This window comes from Camelus bactrianus, chromosome 9 (genome assembly GCF_048773025.1).
Source record: "Camelus bactrianus isolate YW-2024 breed Bactrian camel chromosome 9, ASM4877302v1, whole genome shotgun sequence".
In the NCBI taxonomy this organism is placed as follows: domain Eukaryota; kingdom Metazoa; phylum Chordata; class Mammalia; order Artiodactyla; family Camelidae; genus Camelus; species Camelus bactrianus.
Window position 1 is genome coordinate 62,045,200 of NC_133547.1, and position 21,552 is coordinate 62,066,751.

Consider the following 21,552-nt stretch of genomic DNA (forward strand, 5'->3'; position numbering starts at 1 on the left):
TCCCTCTCCCCTTGCTTCAGTCAGGCATGCTCCAGGTTTTGTCAAATCTTTTTGTGTCATTCTAAGTGAAGTAAGCCAGAAAGAGAAAGAAAAATACCATATGAGATCGCTCATATGTGGAATCTAAAAAACAAAAACAAAAACAAACAAACAAAAACAAAGCGTAAATAAAGGACAGAAATAGACTCACAGACAGAGAATACAGACTTGTGGTTACTGGGGGGGTGGGGGGTGGGTGGAGGGTGGGAAGGGATAGACTGGGATTTCAAAATTGTAGAATAGACTACACTGTATAGCACAGGGAAATATACACAAAATGTTATGATAACTCACAGAGAAAAAAATGTGACAATGAGTGTGTATATGTCCATGAATAACTGAAAAATTGTGCTGAACACTGGAATTTGACACAACATTGTAAAATGATTATAAATCAATAAAAAATGTTAAAAAAAATCTTTTTGTGAACCAACACCACTAAGAAAGGGTTTATATTTACTTCTGGGACATAACATTATTTTCAGATTATAAAAGTATATTATCTTATTTATAGAAGTCTGAAAAATGAAGCATATGTAAGATTAAAAAGTTGTTCGTAATTCCTATACCTAGAGATAACCACCTAGCACTCTGGTGTTGTTTTTTCATCTTATGGATGGGTATTCTTTAATATAAATGAAAGCATATACATATAATTTACATACACTTATATGGCTTTCCTCTCCTATCTTAAGAACCTGTCCTTAATAAAAAGGACTTCACTCCCTCCTTAGCCCTCTGTGGTCCCTCTGCTTGGTCGACAAGCACTATTCACCAGCCAACCCAAAGGCCTTCCCCTCATCCTCAACCTCAGTTTCTCTGGCATCTGACAGTATGAAACTCCTATTCCTCTTTTATCAGCACCTCTTCTCCCTTGGCTCCTGCCTTTCCTAGGTCTCTTCCCTTGTCTCTGAAAGTTCCTCCACCAGTCCCTCTGAGCATATCAAAGCTCTGTTCCTTTCTCTGTAGTCATTCCATTCACTAGCCTTTTTACTCCAGCAGTCTCTAAACAGAGATCTTTCAAATCCACATGCACAATCCCAGTTTCACTGCCTAAAGGATCTCTCTTATGTGGATGTTTGGCTAACACCTTTAACTCAATGGCATTACATAAGGAATAAATAACCTGGACTCTAGTCCCTAATCCATCACTAACCAACTAAAGGAGCTTGGCAAACAAAATGGGTTAGTCCTCTGGGCTGCAATATCACACATAAAATGTAACTCTGTAGAGTTCCTGTATTCTCTACCACCTTGGTGAACTTTAGAAACACTTTTTAAAAATCATTCAATAAACTTATGGGTAGAGGGTAGGGCAGAAGGAGGTTTCCTCAGACTGAGGGAGGGTGATCCTGGCACATGGGGGTGAGAGGGCCAGAAGAGAGCAAAAATGGCATCTGAATACCTCCCTGCTCTTGCTGACTGCTATTCTCTCACTGTGAAAAAAACACATGCTGACTGGTTGAGTGACAGGGTACACAGGCCCAGACTCTAAAACAAAGGCCCCCGAGCTCTGCCCATGCTCCTACGGCCACCAGCCTGGCATGCATCCTAGGGAAACCTGCTGGATCAGCTCTTCCCCTCTTGCCTGCCAGCTCTATATTGCTCAAATCTTTCTATCTAAAACTCCCTTTAACCCCACTTGACAATTTATAATCTGCCATTTCTGTATTCCCCAATGCTCAACCCCACACCAGTTGCCTCTATTCCCTTACTCATCCTTATCTTCCATGCCTCGGTTCACCAGTCTAGTTTCTGTTCCCCAATATTCTACTGAACTGCATTGAGACCAGCAATGGCTCTTAATTGGTAAATCCAAAGGAAACTTTTCTGTCCTTATCTGACTTCACCCCTCTGTGCAATTCAGGATTCCATTCTAGGCTTTATCCCAGAATTATGCTAGACCATCAGAAAGCTGGGCATACTTGCATCATATGGTCTTACCCCTACAGAACTGCTTTCACCAAATTTTGTTTTGGCATTATGCCCTTGGCTTACACTAAAGGATATGTGGGAGAAATTTCATTTGGAGTTATATGCTTGGAAAAACTTCGCTCCAACTAAGGAATTTTTTTTCTTTTATTGTGAGATCCATGTAACAAGATCATATTACCACTTTTTAAGCTGGCCACACATCTTGATCAACTTTTTCCCTCTCAAACTATGTAACAGCTTTTTAATTCTGATTTGTATTTTCTGAGGTTTTGATTTTATATCATTTGTTATTTGTATTTTCTATATATTTCTCCAAATTCTTTGTGGAACAAGATGGGTTATAAATAAACGTGGAATTATATATACATATATATTCAATAAATAGAAAATACAGAAAGCTATATAGAAATATGAAGTTATACCACTCTTTTTTCTTTTTTTTTTTTTTTTAACAGAGGTACAGGGAATTGAACCCAGGACCTCATGCATTCACTCTACCACTGAGCTATATCCTTATCCCCACATTACACCATTCTTAACATAACCTCAATTCACAATCTGCAGACCTATTTGAAGATCACGAAAATCTTCCAGGAGGCATAAGAGACCTCAATAAACAGGGACACTACTATATCCATGCCCAGAAAGCCAAACATTGTAAAGATGTTAATTCTTTCTACTTTATTTAAATAATTTTCAAAATCTGTCTGAAAAATAAACAAGACATTGAGGATAACAAAATTTCTGAAAAATGAAGGCCATCTTTTATTTCCAAATTTTAACATATTATAAAGCCACAATAATACAGTGTAGTACTGTCACTATCATAGACAATTTAAACAGAACACAGAATCCAGAAACAACCCCTAGTGTATAAAACGTTGTCTTTTAAAAATTGGGAAAAGAGGATTATTTTATAAAAAGATGCCAAAAAACCGTAAATACTTGAAAAATATTGAGTTATAGCTTTAATCCGTCTATTAAATAAGATAAGGAGATGTTAACAGTGAAAAAAAAGACAAATCCAAAAACCAAACTTGAACAGATACAGATGAATGACCCTTTGATCTTAGAATGAGGAAGGTTTTCTGCTTAGATGCATAAATAATAGAAGTACCTAGAGGAAACTGCTGAAATTCTGACCACCTTAAAATACAAATTAAAAAATTAAAAGATAAAAAAACTTGAAGAAAATAGTCAACAAGCAAAATTATTTGCAGCATTTATGACAAAGAATTAACATCCTTATTATGTTAGTAACTGTAAAATTTATAAAAAGACAAACACCAAAAGAGAATGCTGGGGAAAGGACACAAATAGATACTCAAAGAAATACAAATGGCAGATGATAAGAAAAAAAAAATCTAATCTCTTAAACACTAAAAGGAATACAAATTAAAATAATGTGACTCTATTAGATTGCTAAGGCTATTTTAAAGGATAACCTCCAATGTTGGTCAAGGAGTAGCGAAATCAGGTAACTCACAGATACCGAGAACAATCTACTGGTTGCCAGAAAGGAGGTGGATGGGTTGGAGAGTGGGTGAAATAAAAGCGGACTATCATTTATTTAAAAAAAGTTACAGGGAATAGAGTAAAGAATATTAACTTTTTATGGTGTGCAATCTATAAAACTATCAAAGCACTGTGCTGTACACCTGAAACTAATATAATATTGTAAGTAAACTATACTTCAATTGAAAAAAAAATCAGCAAGGTAAGTTGTGATATGAATCATGAATTTTTTTAAATATTCAAATTGTGAACCAGTAATTCCACTTCAGGCTTTATGCCCAGAAATAATCAGAGATGAACACCAAGATTTTAAGGGCATTATTAATCAGAGTGAATAATTATAAACAACTTAAAAGTACAACTATAAGGGAATAGTTAAACTTGGTAAATGATGATACATCTACAAAACAGAATATTACATAGATAATAAAAATCATGTTTTAATATAATACTTAAAATGAGAAAAATGCTCATTCCATATTAAAAAAAAAAAAGAGGGCAGGAGAAATAGAATGGAATAGCCATTAAGAGCTTAGGCTCTCCAATCAGAGACGTGCATCCCAATTCTGGTTTTAATTACTAGCAATGTGACCTCAAGTGACATACGCCACCCTTTTGTGCCTGTTTCCTTTTCTATAAAACAGATAATGATATCCATTTCACTGGTTGTCATAAAGATTAAATAAAACAATGCAAACAGAGGCTGGCTACCACACTCCTCTGTATCCTTATAGGTCACCCCAGAAGGCAATGAATACATGTTAGCTGAATATACGACCTTTCAGTTTATCAGAATTCTAATCACAAACCTTAGAAAAATCTTCTTCCCAAAAATGACTTCCCTGATACACTACCAAATATCTGTAGAATGAAGCAATAAAGGAAACAAATTCATATAGTAAAGCTTCCACTTAGCATACAATGCTTTGCTTTTCCATGTTCCCTTCCTGCTCTTGTCATGTGCAAGAACCATTTATACAGGTTTTATATGACAGTGACACCAATACTAAGTGTATGCTGCTTACCTAACGCTGTTTCTATATTCACTGTTACAGAGGATACAGAACTAAAAGGCATAGTTCCTGTCCTTAACAAGCTAATAGACTATCTGGGGGAAAAAACAGAGACATAAAACAGTACATTACAAACAAATAAAATAACAAAAACAAAACAAATAAATCTGAGATCAGTCTGCACTGGTCAAGGTTGAGAAGACTTTGAATAGGGGATTACTTGAGCTGGTGGGGATAAGACACTAGGCACTTGTGTGGAAGATGCCTGAAAGGTGAGGTTGGGTGGGTGGAAAGTATGGAGAACAGTGGGGAGGGTATAGCTTCAGTGGTAGAGTACATGCTTAGCATGCATGAGGTTCTGTTCAATTCTCCAGTACCTCCATTTAAAAAACTAAACAACCAACCAACCAAACAAGCCTAATTACCATCCCCCAAGTTAAAAAAAATTTTTTTTAAGTTATAAAAAAGGAAGTATAGAAACACATCATACAGAGCTCTGGAAGCAAAGCTTAAGAGTTTGGAATTGATTCAGTAACCCTCAACCATCATGAGTTTTTGTGCCTTCATTTCAGGAAGATTTAGTCTGGCAGCAACATGCTGGACAGACTAGTAAGAGAGATCAGCCGGGAAGCTGTTCTGTTCTTTTTTGGTGATACTTTTTCTCTTTGATTCCTGGATATGGCCCCAATTCTGTCAACTGGAACGTGGAAAAATGAAATCTGTATGCTAAGTGAAAGCTTGACCATATAAATTTATTTCTTTTATTGCTTGTTTATGTAATTTCTCAAGTGGTGCAAAATAAAAAGTCCTAACAACACAATTATAGATTAAGATTTAAAAAAATCCTGCCACATAAAAATAAAAGCTAATTGTGTATATACTAATTTTTAAAGATGTTAAGAATTTACCTGATTATGTGGCTACATACCAAATGTGTCAGATTATTTTTCAAGGGAAAAATCACCAAAGTAACCTTTCATACTCATCATTGCAGAATTCAGTCATTTGGGGAGACTGGTTATTATAAAATATACATGTACTAAAAATAATACATGGTCCCTGAGAATAAGACAGTCAAGAAGGACAATTCCCAGAAGTCTGTTTTATAAATAAAATCACCAAAACTCTGGAGGGAGGATAAAGCTCAGTGGTAGAGTGCATGCTTAACAAGCACGAGGTCCTGGGTTCAATCCCCAGTACCTCCATTAAAGATAAACAAATAAACCTAATTACCTCCCCCATAAAAAAATAATTAAAAAAAATAAACTGCAATAAAAATCACCAAAACTCTTTGTTTAACATACTACCGTTTTCTACAAGGGACAACTGATTTCTAAAAACTCCAGCTTATTTCCTGGAGCAGATCAGAAGACCATCTACCTTCTTGGCAAGAATCAGCAGCCCCAACTCCCCAAGAGCTTCCGTAAGTCACAGCAAGTCTGAAACAGTCTAACATAGAGGTTACCTAACAACTTGCCTTCAGACTGCTCAATATAAACCATCAGACATCATTAGAAGGCAGAGAAGAGAGGAGCTACCTCATAGCTCTCTCTTTTCTAGATCTTTAAAATAGAAGAATGTTTTTACACAGGAGACTGAAAAACCTATTCCAGTATTCTGACTACAGAGAATAGTAAGTGCCATTATGACACTGGAAAAAAAAGGAATTAAAAATAAGTAATCAGTTTCTCCTGAGAATGAGAGGAAAAGCTGGCTTTTACTAGATGCAGAACACTAGCCAAAAGTAACAAAAATTATTCTCCCTCCTGGAACAAAAGCTAGGTTTTAAAAGTCAAATAAAATAACTATTTTACACTGTTATTCCTGAAAATATATACACCATCATCTTATCTGAGAGCTTGATACATCAAAGCAAAGTATCAAGACCATTAACAGTTGAATACCAGGAAGGTTGCAGACTACAATAAAGAATGGGGAATAGCTGAGTGGAAAGGATGACTCAGTCTGAGAAGCAGAAAAATATTAGTGAACATTTATTTCAGGGTGACCGGAAGCAGAAGCAGCCTTTACTAAAGTAGCAGTCACCTACTCAGTCACATGTATACCTTTCTCTTCCCTGTTCTGTGCCATTAACTTTAAACCTTAAAAAGAGCAGTTGGGGCTCGCTCGCTCGTTCGTTTTCTTTCTTTTTTTCTTTCTTTCTCTTTCTCTCTGCAGGGGTGGAGGGGGGAAGTAACTAAAAAGGAAATAAAATTTTATCTCAAGTTAAAAAGTTAAGAGCATCCCAGTTTTTGTTAACAATCCCTCTTCCCAATTGTTAATATTAAAAGGTACAGTCAAAACAAAACAATTATTCTAACAGCTACTTAAAAGATCTATTTGAGAGCTTTGAACCTAGGAAAATAAGGAAATAAATACAAACTAATAAAATATTTGTAATGGTAACAGTGAAACAACTCTAGAAGGAGGTGAAAGAGTTCTTTTGCTACAAAGAATATGAAATACTAAGCCAGTAATTCTTTAATCAAAAGGCTCCTGATGCTGGTGTATAGAGAGATGAATTCTCCTTTTAATTACTTGAAAAAAAAAGTCCTAACTGCACAGGGCTTGGTTCTCAGGGAGTGCCTCATCTGACAGGGAGAAAGAGAACAAACAGGAGTTACATAGTGTAAAGAGTGCTATAACAGAAGTTAATATACTTCCCACCACCCTGGCAAAAAGGATGGCTTAAGTTGATAAAGGAAGGATTCAAGGAGAGGAATAACTAAAGGTGGATCTTAAATGTTGAGATGGACCTTGCCAGGCAAACTACATTAGAGAGGAGCATTCTAGCAGAAGAAACAGTATATGGGCAACACTTAGTATATATGGAATCAGACAAATTTTGTGCAAAGAAATTCAAGTAGAACTGTACTAAATCATTCTAAATTTATTACTATGACCTGGTTTCAGAGACTATGTTCTAGATCCTCATTAAGGGCAGCCTGTTCATTTCACTTATTTAACATATATACATAAAACAGAAGACAAAGCTTAACCTGGTAGTCAACATCCTAGTGCCAGAGTACCAAATGAAGGCTGCCTCCCAGGCACATGCTTGCCACCCTCTTTGGTTTGTACAGCTTGAATGATACTTTTGCTGGCATACAGTAACCTAATGCCTCACCTCTCCTTGTTCTCCCAAGGGTGACTTGTATGTCAGAGACCATCGGATCCCTCCTTGCCTTGTTCCAGGTCCACATCCCTGAAAGCAGCTCAGAATTAGACTGCCTTTGGAACAGTCCTACAGACTTTCATCACTGGGAATATGAAAAAGGTTGGGGATCTATAAGTCCATCACCTTGAATATAGAAGTATGTTATAAAAAGGTATGAATTACACACAGTATAAAATGTACAGAACATTTAACAAGCACATCTCTGGATTCTGGAACAGATTCTACCTGAGCAGTGGTTCCCAAACCTGGCTGGTATTAGAATCACCTGCTGAGCTTTAAAATGTACAGATCCCAAAGATTCTGATTCAGTAGGTCTGGGGTGGGAGAGACCTTATTTCAAAAGGTCCCTAGGTGATTCTGATATATGTCTGCTGACTATGGCTTTGAAGTGACTGACCTAAAATATAATAGACAGATACAACAGAATACAATTCACCCTAAATGCAGATTTACATAAACCAAAACTACTCAAATACCCATAGTTTTCTCCTATTAGAATTTATGGCTCACTCTTTAGAACAAAGAATTGTTTTGTTTATTTATTTGCATTAAACAAAAAGCCTACCTCAAAACTAATATAATTTCCATATAAACAATAATGGAATGTCTGACTCAAGAAAGAAGTCCTAAAATTTCACCTTTATCATGGGTAGCATCAATATCAAATAGAGTGAGCTCATGGTTTTGCAGTATATCTCACTGACCACATGGCCACTACTTTAGGGCCTCTATAATCCACTACTCCCTCATGAAGGCTACTTGGTAGAACAGATCATTTTTATTTGATAAATGAGGTCTCCTTTAAGGTCAAGGTTAAATCAGAAGCTAACAGCTTAAATTCAACAATGCATACCTACACCAAAGGCACAATAATGATAATAATAAATGGCAATATAAGGTCTCTGAACAAAGACCAAGAAAGTTATAAGAAAAAAATACAGTAAGACATCCTTAATGAGTAAACAGGATAGCATAAAACAGTAATAATAAAATAATAAAATGTTATTCAACAGATAAAACAAAAAAAATCTGAAAAACAAAAAGGATATTCATAGGAACACAGACATAAATAAGTTTAAACAACAAAAGAAACAAAATGTTATTTTGAACTAGTATTAGATTATAAAAATAAGTAATCTGTCAACTTGGTTACACCTGAGAAATAAGGAAACAAACAGGAAAATAGGAAACATAGGCAAAAGCTTAATAAAGAAATTGGGGGGGGGGGAAACTATATATTTATAAATACCTAAAGACATGACAAGAAGAGGAGCAAAGGCCTTATCTGCCGAGGGGTCAGAAAGAAAAAATTACATTATAAAATAAAGTTTATTCCCAAGATGAAACCAAGTCACCACTGCTTTAGAGTCTCAACATGTACCTACACAAAGACTTGTAAACTCAAGCAGAAAGTTGTAAGATACAAATAAAACAGAAACACAATAAATACTAAGAACATTTAGAGTGTCCTCTTATGTTATAGTTCTGTATCATGCCTCTGTGAATGTAAAGTATCTTGTACCCACTTTATGATACGTGACAGTGACTATCCTATGCCAGAGTTCTGTTATATCAGAGTTTGTCTAAACAACTAAAAAGAAGTACGCTGAAATAATTTTGAACTTTTAGTGGTCCAAATGAACTTTACTAAAAATAGGGGTGCTAACCAACATCAGCTTTCAAGGATGGTCTGTTCTTATCACAGAGAAATAATTGAAGGATTTTGAAAAAGTCCTGAGTTATACAGAAAGAGATTAAGTTCAAAATCCTAACAGCCCTGGTATTAGATACCAAGTTCCAATATTACCAACAGCCAGAGCCTAGCAATACATCGTACACATGAATAATCTTTAAAGTCTATGGCAATGTTAAAAAAAAAAATTCTGATAGATACATACTGAAAACCTAGTGTACGCCAGTGCAAAAGTATACTACACTCGAGAGCAGTAATGTACAGTCTCCACATTATTTTTCTAGAGACATACACTGATGTATGTCAACGAGATCTAAGAAACCCAAATGTATATCAAATAATTAGTTACAGAACCAAATGCAGCAGGATATTCTATTAAATCCAGAGACTATTCAGAGCCAATCTGGGGAAGAACAAAAAAAAAGCATAAGCACTTGTCTTACACCCATGACCCTGGATAAATCACTTTGCCTCTTAGCTTTCTTATCTGAAAAATGGGGGTGCAGGGGGCAGGGTGTACAGCTTGGTGGCAGAACACAAGCTTTGCATGCCCAAGGTCCTGGATTCAATCCCTAGTGCCTCCGTTAAGCGGGGGAGGGGGGGAAGAGGGGATTGCCAGATGACTTAAAATTTCATCTGTTTTTAACATTCTGCACTTTTTTAGGGGGAGGGTATAACTCAGTGGTAGAGTGAATGCCTAGCATGCAGGTAGTCCTGGGTTCAACTCCCAGTATCTCCATTAAATAAATAAATAAACAAACCTAAGTACCTCCCCCATTAAAAAACAACTACCACATTCTACAGTTTTTCAAGGTTATCAATTAGATTCATCCTTACAGGTAAGAAAATAACAAATATCACCACTTTCCAGATTGAAAAAAAACCCAGAAAATTTCAACAATTGCATTAGGGAAGCTGTGTACAAGAGCTAGTTCTCTAGCTTTGCAGTTCCCTTGTCTGTAATCTAGAAATCAAGCAGAGTCTCTGAAACCTATTTTAGATAAAGATGGCTAATGCACATCATTCTGAAAGACTTTATATCTTAAGTCTAAGAAATTTAAACAATCACTGTATAAGGCAAAAATGCCACAAATGTAAGATACAATCTACCAGATCAGCTCTTGACTCCCTCCATTAGGGTATGTTTTAAACTAGAAAGGCTGCTCTAAGTTAGGGTATAATCCTCCCTCTCCCTTCCTTGACACACACAGAGCATCAAAATATCTGCTTTCTTCAAAAGCCCTCACCAATCTAGGGCATTTTAGGACTCTTATTTCCTCTTTCCTTGTTGGGAAAGCTAGTGTATCTTCTACCTCTTTCAAAATAAGAAATAGAGGATTTAATTTCAGTGTGAAAAATGCTTATAGCTATAGCTATATTCTTGATAGGATAATCTACTTAGCCATTAGCTAAAATGTATGCTTATCTAGAAGTCACTAAACCAGCAAATATCTACTACTGAAAACATCAAGAACAAGATAAAAAAAAAGATTCTAAACAGATAAAAGACATCCCAAAAACCTCTGTATTCAAATTTATAATTAACTTAGTTTTTACTCCAAGTCAATTTCTTATTTTAGAAATAATTCATACAATGAGGAATGGAGGAGAAATGAAGAATCAGAGGCAAAAACCTAGGGCCAACAACAATGAACACGTTCAAAAACTTATACAGCAATAAGGAAGTAATCTGAAGTAACACAGGGTATCTAACAAGGAAAATTTAACATATAACATGAAAAAAGGTTACAAAAGAGGACATAGGATAGGATTCCTGCTTAGTTAAACAAAACAAATACAACAAAACTAGACAAACACCAATTCTGCTGAGATCCCCTACCTCCTTAAGCCAGGTCCACAGTACATCTCGACTGGCCAAGTACAATGGCCTCCTAGCTAGCTTCCCTGCTTTCCTTTCCCTCTTGCTCCTTCACCACCTGTTTTTCACACAGGGGCCACAGATTTTTAAAATGTAAATTCATTATCAGCAAGGAGACTTCCTTTCTGAATCTTCCAATGGGAAAACTCTTAGGTTGACATCTAAACCCTCACCTGGCCTACAGGGTCCTTTAGGGCCCTATCAGCAGATATGCATCCAGCCTCATACACTCTGCTCTAATCATACGGAATTGCTTTCAGTATCCAGAACATTCCAGGCTTCTCTTCTCCTGCCTCTGGGCCTTTGTACATGCCATTCCCTCTTCTAGGAATACATAAACAATTCAACTTCTATGAATTTATCCTACAGATACACTAGTACATGTGCCCAAAGAGCTGTACACAAGGATATCCACTACAGCATCTTTCTCTCACAGCAAAAGTTTGAAAACAACTCAAATACCCAGAAAAATGTATATAGTATGTGACCATTTGTGTTTTTAAAAAAAAGATAGATATACACATTTATATATACGTAGAATTTTCTCTGGAAAAATATATGAGCAAGTGATAATATTTATTACCTCTGGGAAAGAAAACTGAGAGGTGGGAAGAAATTATTACTTTTCACTATTATCATTTCGTACTGTTTGAAATATTCCCTTTCGTGTCCCTTACATCAAATGTGGTAGTCACAGAATACTTACATAGCACAATTACATTTTGTTCAAAAAACTGTATTATATGAACATGGCCATTTACAAACGTGTAAGAAAAAACCCCCAGGGAACACACCAAACTATCAATAGTGTTTACCTCTGGGGAAAGAAGTATAGGGGTTCGATAGGTTCTAGTATAATTCTACAATTATTAGATTCTTTCAAAGAATGAAACTAAACATTACTCAGATGATACCAAAGAAAAAAGTTTAAGACCAAATTTAAGTGAAGAAAGTTGTTAAGAACTGCCTCTGCAACTTTGATTCCCTCTCCCACTAGGGCAGATACATGACTGTCAGTGCCCTCCTCCTGCATGCACTTCCGTAACTGTTCCAGTAAGGCTCTTTAGTCTAGCTTTACTGGCAGAGTAAACTAGGCAAAAACTACTTTTATAATTTCATTATATTTATCAGAAAGCTTTAGTACCACTTCCTACTGTACTGGATTCCTTTTTCCCTTTAAAAATTATATAATACAGATAAAAGGAGAAAACTCAGATAAGTAAGAATATAAGCCTGTAAGTCTTACATAAACATGCTGGTTTATATCCACAGTCCTCACCCCATATATACACATATTTACTCTCACACAAGAGATCATATTTTTTATATAGTATGTCTCAAGTATCTCTCCATTTCAATATATTTCTATACATAATAAAATGGCTGCATAACATTCTACTAGCTGTCCCTCAGCATCCATAGATTATAGAACCCCTCTTCCTGGCCAAACACCCAAATCTGTAGATGCTCAAGTCCCTTATATAAAATGGCACAGTATAGTCACCTCTTTATCAAAATTGGTTGTATCTGCAGATACAGAGGACTGTTTGTACACAGATGTACCATAATTTAATTAGTTCCCTTTTGTTGAATATTGTTACTCCCAAATTTTGGTAATCCTGAGGAAAAAACCCACTTGAATTATAAAATAACTATGTTATAAAACTATAGAAAACCAAGAAAAGTCATTCCAAACTTAACCACCCTCACACTATTATTTTATTTTGTTTTTACCAGTGTTTGATATCTATCCACTTAGTCATTTTTCCTAGGCATTCATTCATTCAAACAATTACTTATTGAGCTCCTGCTATGTGCCAGGTTAGTGTTTGCGTTTTTCTTTACTTTTCTTCCATAAACAATGTTTTTGTGCTATTCTTCCAGAACAATTTTTTGTATTATATTTTTTTCTTCCAGTTTTATTTAGATATAATGGACATACAGTGCTGCATAAGTTTAAGGTGTACAGCATAATGATTTAACTTACATACACCATGAAATATTTCCCACAGTAAGTTTAGCGAATAATCATCATTTCATAAAGATACAAAATTAAAAAATAGAAGAAAAATTTCTTCCTTATGATGAAAACTCAGGATTTATTCTCTTAACTTTCATATATAACATACAGCAGTGTTACTTATATTTATTATGTTGCACATTACACCCCTAGTATTTATTCATCTTATAACTGGAAGTTTGCACCTTCTGAACACCTTCATCCAATTCCTTGCTTACCCCCACCAAGTACTATATTTTAAAAAAACCTTCTCATAAGCATTCTGCTGGTTAATAGTCTTCCCAATCAGCTTTGTTTAGTGGTTGTTGAACATCAGTCCCAACATGGGATGTTACTCATCCGTTTTTCTGACAAGTTCCAGTTAAGTTCACTTAACTTCTTTATTGTCTGGTGGTCATTATTGTTCAGTTTAATGCAAAGTATATACAATATCCAACTACTGCTAAAGTCTAAAAATCATTGCTTTACCTCTATATAGCACATAATAGTTACAAACATAAAACTGACCCTTGAAGGAGGCAGGGTTTAGGGGTGCCAACCTTCCATGCAGTTTAAAATCTGAGTATAACTTATAGCCAGCCCTCAATATACACCAGATTTTCATTGGTGGATTCAACCAACTGTCGATTGTGCAGTACTGTAATATTTACCATAGAAAAAAATCCACATATAAGTAGACGGAGCAGTTTAAGCCCACATTGTTCAACTGTATATATTTTCCTAACAATACTTCTTTAACTGCCACAAGCCTCAAATAAGGTAGGTATGTCATTTTACAAATGAGGAGAGGAAGGCACAAGGAAGTCACCTATAATAGGCTTGCCCAAGGCCATACCACTATTAAGCAGCATGGCTGGCTAAGCCTTTGTGCCTTTAAAAAGATCAAATTCAAATGTTATGCTTCTTTCGTATTTCCTGATACACCTACATCAAAGTCTCTCTTCCAGAAAGTCTTTCCCAGCATCTTTCACTAACTCCTGTAACTGACCATTCCTCCCTGCATCTTGAACACACTTATCACAGCACCTACAACACTTATTTACAGATCTCTTGACCCATACTCTACTTAAGACCTTTAAGAAAAGGATCATTTTGGGGGTGGGAAGGGACAGACTGGGATTTCAAAATTTGTAGATACTGACAGGCATATGCAGTATAGATAAACAAGATTATACTGTATAGCACAGGAAAATATATACACGATCTTGTGGTAGCTCACAGCAAAAAAAAATGTGACAATGAATATATGTATGTTCATGTATAACTGAAAAATTGTGCTCTACACTGGAATTTGACACAACATTGTAAAATGACTATAACTCAATAAAAAAATGTTAAAAAAAAAAGAAAAAGAAAAAGAAAAGGATCCTTTCCTTACTCATCTTGAAATCCCCAGTACCTCATGCAGCACCTGGCACAAAGTAGAAAGTAAGTGTTCAAAGTATGGAACAAGCACATTACAAGTGTTCAATAAATACTGCAGATATTTAGAGCACCTCTAAATATCTGGGTTGATCTAATTCACATCATTTTCAGAGAAAGTCACCCTTCAGTGTGTCTACAATCAATTAGGTTCAAATATAAAACCTATATTCAAAGAGCAGGCATTGTCATTATAGAAAATGTAATTCTTAAGTGCCACTTACATTAAGAGCAATACTCTAGTAACATACTTAGAAACTGTATACATACAAAACAGTTAGGAATAGATGCCTTTGAGTAATTATCTTAGGAGTCACAAGGTCCACAGTTTAGGACTTAGCCATTTTATCATGACTCTAAATACTTAACTTGAATGGGGGGGGGTAACAAAAATTAGGATAAACTGCTAACTATGCTTGAGTTAATGTGACATTTGTTTTCAAAATTCTGTTTTAAAGAATTTACAGTTTTAGACCTGATTTTGCTTATTTATTCCTCTTTTTAAATTACAATTCTTGCATCATTGGAAAGGTCTTGATGACGTGGTTCAGCCATCTAGAACTGCCTACCAATCTGTGCACAGCTCTTGCGCATGTTGGGCATGCGTAGGAACATTCATACACACAAATAAGCACCATTTAATACAATTTAACGTCTATATATTCCACAATAGATACTACAGGGGACAAAGTAAGGAACTGGATGGTAGAACTATAGCTCAAAGTACTGCTTCTCAAATGTTTCCACTGTAGTACCTTATACAAACAAGGCTTCTCACTCCCAGGCACTCATGCTTCATTTTGTTGAAGACCTGTGTTACCTTAAGACAGTCATACAGAGTTCACATTCTGCTCCTAAAATATGTATTTGTTTTAATGTAAAAAAAATTATACTTACCAGTTAAATTACTTAACTCACCGCCCCCTCAATGAGCACAAATGAAGCTCCAAGAAGACGGGTCATGTTTATCTTGTGGCTTCAAGTACCCCGGAATCATACCACTTTGTACCCTAAGGGTATTCATATCCCAGTTTGAGAACCAGGGATCTAAACAATTAAACTAGCCATTAACACTTAAAAGTGACCAAAATGTTCCTACAACCCCATTCCCCCAAACTCTTAAGATTAGTTTTCTCAATAGCTTTTCAAATCAATATTGTTTCTCTTTTCAGCAGCTCATTAGTATGCACTGTGTGTCAACACTAAAAGAACCTGCATGGCACAAGTTATTTCTGGAGCGACAGAATACTAGCACTTAGATCTTGTCCTTCCCATCTATCAAGGTACCAAGCTGCCCATTTGGAAAACAGAGATATGGAGAGTTGAGCTTTCACTCCTGTTCCCTTCCTCCTATTTCCTCTAGGCACAGCTTGTAGAAAAATCTTAGTAGTCATTTAGATAATTCATTCATATAAGCTTATCTAATCTCAGCATTTGTAATTCTCACCTCTACACTCCTTTTTGCTATTACACAAGTACAATCAAACTACTTCCACATTTTTGAGGGGATAAGAATGACATGCTTTCTGATAGCCTGAGAAGAGATCATTTTCACACCCAGAACACTACTTTCTTGTTTATGAGATCCCAAACCCTAGTAGATCTCCACATTTATAAGAGGGCTATTTCAAGTTCCCTGTATTTCATAGCAGAAATTGTAAGCTAAAGTAAATTTTAAGTGACTCAGATTTTTTTAAAAAATCATTTATAATGACTATAACACTCTGATGCAAACATGGGCTACATTAACTCAAAGTAAGTAAGACAATTTTATCTAGGATACTAGCTTCCCAAAGAATAGGATTCCATCTGTACCTCACAAAACTACGAACTGCCACAGGCCATGGACTTTTTTTGTGATCAGTAGTCAAGAGTTAAAATACATATTCCAAGGATTTTTCCAGAAAAGCAGCCACTGTATCCTGGGGTCTTTATATGTACATACTCAAAATGGTACTTAATGCTTTATACACATGCTCACCAACTCTGAGAATAGCCTCTGTAATTGGTATTATTCTCTCACAAATGGGGACTGTAGGAGAAAAAGGTTAAGTAACTGGCCCAGTGTTCCTCAGCTAGTATATGGCAGTACATGCTGAGTTTCAAATGGAGGACTCCCTGAGTATAAAGCCTGTATGCCCTCAATCACCCACTATCCTGCATCTCTCATACCCAAGAATGATCCAGCAAATCATTCAACCCCAGGAAGGTTTTATTACTCCTATTATTAAGACCAAGAAATGGAAATAGCATTTACCTCTCCGTGGCTGCAAAGTCAGTTTGAGGAGGGAAAACAGAACTCAGCTCTAAAGACCCTGGTCAGCAATCTTTCCACTACTGCATCTTGTTCTTTGGCTCCAGGTCCGTGATCATTCTAAAATAGAAGTACAAATCATTTTATGAACACTAAATACACATGAATGCAGATATAGTATGAAAAGCAAAATGAGGGCAAGATAAAACTGATAAATTCAGAAAGAAAAAATTTACTTGTTAAACTGTCATGTTATTAATTGAGCCATTCTGTAAATGTTTACAAAGTCAATAATAAAACATTTACTTCTTTTTTTTTTACATTTTCTAAATAAAGAACCAACACAACACTGTAAACCAACTATACTTTAATAAAAAAAAATTTAAAAAAAGAACTAAAGATTTGTGATTATGAAAATAAGTCCCCCATTGTGATCCTGCAACCAAATAACGGCACATCTATTTAAACTAAACTACCAAAAATTAATTCTTATAGATGCAGCAATAGTCCTTAAACAGTTTACCTCCTTATCTTCAGCAAGTAGGGGTTTTACTTACCAAGTTAGTTTAAACCACAAGTAAAGACTGTATTTTTCAATTTAACAAAATAACCATGAGGGGAAGCTTTTACTGACCTTTGAAAATCCTAGAAGCACAGCAATGAAATATTTTTTTTGACAAACAACGAAAATACTTCTTTTTAAGTTAAATTGTTACTTGGCAATTTTCTCCCTAAAATAAAAATAAGTGACTGTCAAGCTTCAGGCAATGGCAGAGTGGAACTTCCCTCCATGGGGGTAGGAAGGGGAAGAGAAAAGCACCCAAAAGAAATGAAAAAGCTAAATTTACAAGTGTCCAAAGAATTTGGCATATGAGGTACAACTAAGGGACTCCATCTCATAATTAACTAAAGCCCACAAAACAAGGCTGATATAATACTTCCTTAGTTTAAACTAAAGTCTTCTCTGTTGAAAAGGCAATTTATAACAACATAGAGAATTAGTGCATTTAGTCCAAGAAACACTTTTGTATTGGAGTCCATATACTGTCACTAGTGTGCCTCAAAAGGATTTAGATTTTATGCCCCTGAAAATTTTAAGGGTGACTAAAAATAACATCAAGTGTGGAAAACATCACTATTCTTGGGGTATGTTAGCAATCTCTATGCAATGCCACATCTCTGCACTAAAATACTAAACACTGAGAAAACCCACAAGTTATACATTATTTGCCATTATTGTTCTTTCTAAAGCTGTATATGCTTTCTCAAAATATTAAATTAAGACCAATCTTACACACTTGGAAAGGGACCTAAATTTGGCAGAAGAGCCTTAAGTCATCTGAAACTAAGATAGGTAAATAAGGCAGATAGATGGTCAAATAGGTTTCTTGTTTAAAAAAATGAAATGGAGTCTATGAAGTAGATAATGTGGAGTGTATTTGATGCCAGTAGCATCCCTGAAGCAAAACAAACAACCAACCAACCAGTCTCTAGAGGTGCAATCTGCCAACAGGCACCACTCCGCAAGGCTCTGCCACAGGATTCTTCCTCAGGGCCCTAGTCAGCCACAGGTGGCTTCTGCCACTCCCAAGGAAATCCCCAAGCTACCCGGAGAAGTCGTTAGTGGGTGTCCTCATTTTTGTGTGTTCTTTAAAGCAAAATCCTAAAGCTGAGAATGTGAATGCATACTGAGGATAATTTCTACAGCTCCTAAGTTTTAAGCTGGTTGAATGGATTCCTAAAGATAACTTTAACAGCTATTCTTAAATAAGCAATAGCTTCCTATGTAGGCAAACATTCCTGTTGTAACTCCTCGCACTAGCGATTTAGTTTTCCAATAAAGACAAGGAATGAATCCTGGAATATAGAAAATCTCAATAAATAGCAACTCTGTGGACAAGATCTACACCATTAAAACAGCATAAATGACATGTAAGATGAAGAAGCTGATGACTGTATACGGAAAAACTGAATCAAAAAAAAAATATGATCTCTGGAGCACAATGCTAACCTGGGAAAACAAGCTTTACCCGTGACTCAACTACAGATCCGCGGGATTTTAACCCGTATGGCACTTATTTTAATAAGTAAAACACGCCACCTGCCACCCACAATTTCAAAAGGAAAGTAAAACCAAAAATTACAAGAATGTGAAAAATTACACAAATGGACTAATATATTAGACAATTAAGCATGGTTCTATTCCCAAACCTGACATTCCATCAACACTGCTGCATCTAGTTACTTAGCGCAATTTTATTGTGCAGGAGGGGGCAAAGGAACATTCTGTAGAGTTCAAAAAAGGGATGTTGAAAAGACTCCCTTAAGGAGGCATTTGCTGCAAAATCCTAGATTAAGATTACACACAGTAGACCAGTCAATTTTGCTTGGCACCGGGCTGTTTTAATTTCCTCATAAACTTAACATAGCTTTTCTTCCTCATCCTCAAAAAGTTAAGAGGACTTTCTTCTCTCCAAAGCAATTCAAGCTGATACATCAACTGCTGCAAGATACCGTATTGAGGTACTATAATACTTGAGGAAAAACAAAAAGAGAAAACTGGCAATTCAACAGGAGGCTTTTTAATGACGCAAGAAGACTTAATTTAAGGAGAGTAAATTTAACATACATGCCCTGTTTAACTTCTTTTGCCGCCCAAAGGGGACGTGGAATTTTAACTTTCCTGGCTGGTCTAAACTCAAAGAAAACATGGAGACTACATAAGCGAATGTTTACTTAATGCTGAACTCGGCTACAGGAAGTTAGCTACTAAAGAGTAGTTACATTAGGCGTGGATATTTATAAACCAACTGCAACTAGTGACCCAGGATTCAATTACAACATCCACCCTCTTATTTCAGCATATGGGCAAATCACCAGTGGAGTCAAGAATAAATTCATTCTGCCCTACTGGCGCTTTAGATCGGGTTACACAATCCCGGGGCAGAACTGCCTTCGCCTAGCCCTAAAGCATCAGGTACTGAATACTGTACTAAGTCAGCGTCAGGACATTTCAAAGCGAGAAGGAAACTCAAGAGTGGCCAGAACCAACTTAGCCAGCCCATAATCCCGAATTCAGGAATTTGTCACGTCACTTGAGATCAGAATGAAATTAAGTTTTGATCCCTTTGGGATCTCTTAGCGCACAGTCAGCCCGCTATCACTGCAAGGGAATCCAACCCTGGCTCAAGAAAAACTACTTAGTGCGGAACTCGTGTCTTTTTCGCCCACCGGAGGGGGCCGCACGGGTCGGGTCGGGCAAGGAGCCGGGGCGCTAGTTTGGGGGCGCAGCGGGGCCAGGCGGGGGTGGCGAGCGCGCGTCCCCCCGCCCGCTCAGGCGGCGTCGAGGCGCGAGGAGCTCAGCCAGCCTTGCAGAGGGAGCTCTCGGCAGCTCTGGGGTCCCTCTACTCGCAGCCGCAGCAGCGCCGCCTGCGCCACTCGGTGGAGACGGAGACCAGCGGCGGCGACGCGCGGACTAGGAGCGACCGCCGAGCAGCCAGGCGGCGGAGAACGCTCGCAAGGCGGCCAGGTAGGTGCCGGGGACCGGGTAGGCTGGAGAATGGGCAGCCCGAGAGGCGTCGCCAAGGGCTCGACACCCATATTGCACGGAGACCCGGCTGCGCGTGCGGCAGCTGTCGGTCTGGACTCTTGAGCAAAGGAGGCGCGGAAGCCGGGACGCAGAGATCGCCTCTCGGCTGAGAGGCCATCCGCCGCGGGAGGGGCGGAGGGCAGAGGGCGGGCCGCGGCCGGGCGATCGGCCGGGCCAAAAGCCGGCCTCGAGGGCAGAGACAAAGGAAGGAAAATGGAGTCGCCAGCGCGCGGGCCTCTGTTGCTGCCGCCGCCGGAGGCCTAGCGCGCCGTCGGGAGGGAGGCCTAGCGGGAGGGTGTGGGGGGTGGGGAGAGCCGGCCGGGCCGCGGCGGCGACGGGCAATGGCGGCGGCCGCGCCGCAGCAGGGACGGTAGAGGGAGACAAACACCCCCCGGCGGCGGCGCTGGCGCCGGGCTGCAGCCAGCGCCGACCGGAGCGGCCCCATCGTGACACCTAGAGGCGGCCCGCGAAACCTCCTCCACCCGGGGCCCCCTTACCTCCGCGCCACACCCCCCGCAGCGCTCGCTCCGCCGCCGCTCCACCGCTCCGGCCACCCGGCGTCCCCAGCCAGCTCCGCGCACCCGCACCGGCTACCGCCGCCGCCGCTGCCGCCAAAGAAGCAGCTCGGCGCACGGTTTAATCGCTCCACAGGCTCGGACACAAAATGGCGGCGGCACGGTGCAGTGCGCCTGCGTCGGCGCTGCCGGGGCCGCGGGTGCTGATAAGGGAAGGGACGGGTGGGGGGGCCGGCCGGGCGACGAGTGGAGGGCGGGGGAGGAAAGGTGAGGGGAGGGGCTGGCGCAGGGCAGCATGGGAGGCGGCCCCGGGCGCCAACTTTCAAAAGCGGGCGCGATGGCGTCACGGGACGCGCCGCGGGTCGCGTTAGGCCGCACGCGCTCTCGCCGGGTCGCGCGTGGGCTCTTAGGGCGCCGCGACGTCCGGGCTCCTGCTGGGTGGGGCTTCCTGGGCGGAGGCTGCCGCCTCTGGGCGGTCCAGGATCCCGGCGGGGTTGACC

The 21,552-nt window shown here is 38.5% G+C and overlaps 1 protein-coding gene across 5 annotated transcripts in view; it reads right to left on the bottom strand.

Moving 5' to 3' along the window:
* CTCF (CCCTC-binding factor) overlaps positions 1–21,552 on the bottom strand; it is a 44,973-nt gene extending 23,421 nt beyond the window's left edge. Inside the window, exons 1-4 of one of the 5 annotated variants that reach the window (XM_074370570.1) lie at positions 21,035–21,550; positions 16,952–17,068; positions 15,592–15,704; positions 7,630–7,762 (exon numbers count right to left, since the gene is read on the bottom strand). The gene's annotated coding sequence lies outside the window, so the exon portion shown is untranslated. Of the gene's footprint in view, positions 1–7,629; positions 7,763–15,591; positions 15,705–16,951; positions 17,069–17,582; positions 17,735–21,034 lie in introns of those variants that run through there. The other 4 variants (XM_074370569.1, XM_074370571.1, XM_074370568.1 and 1 more) reach the window with 4 other exon arrangements.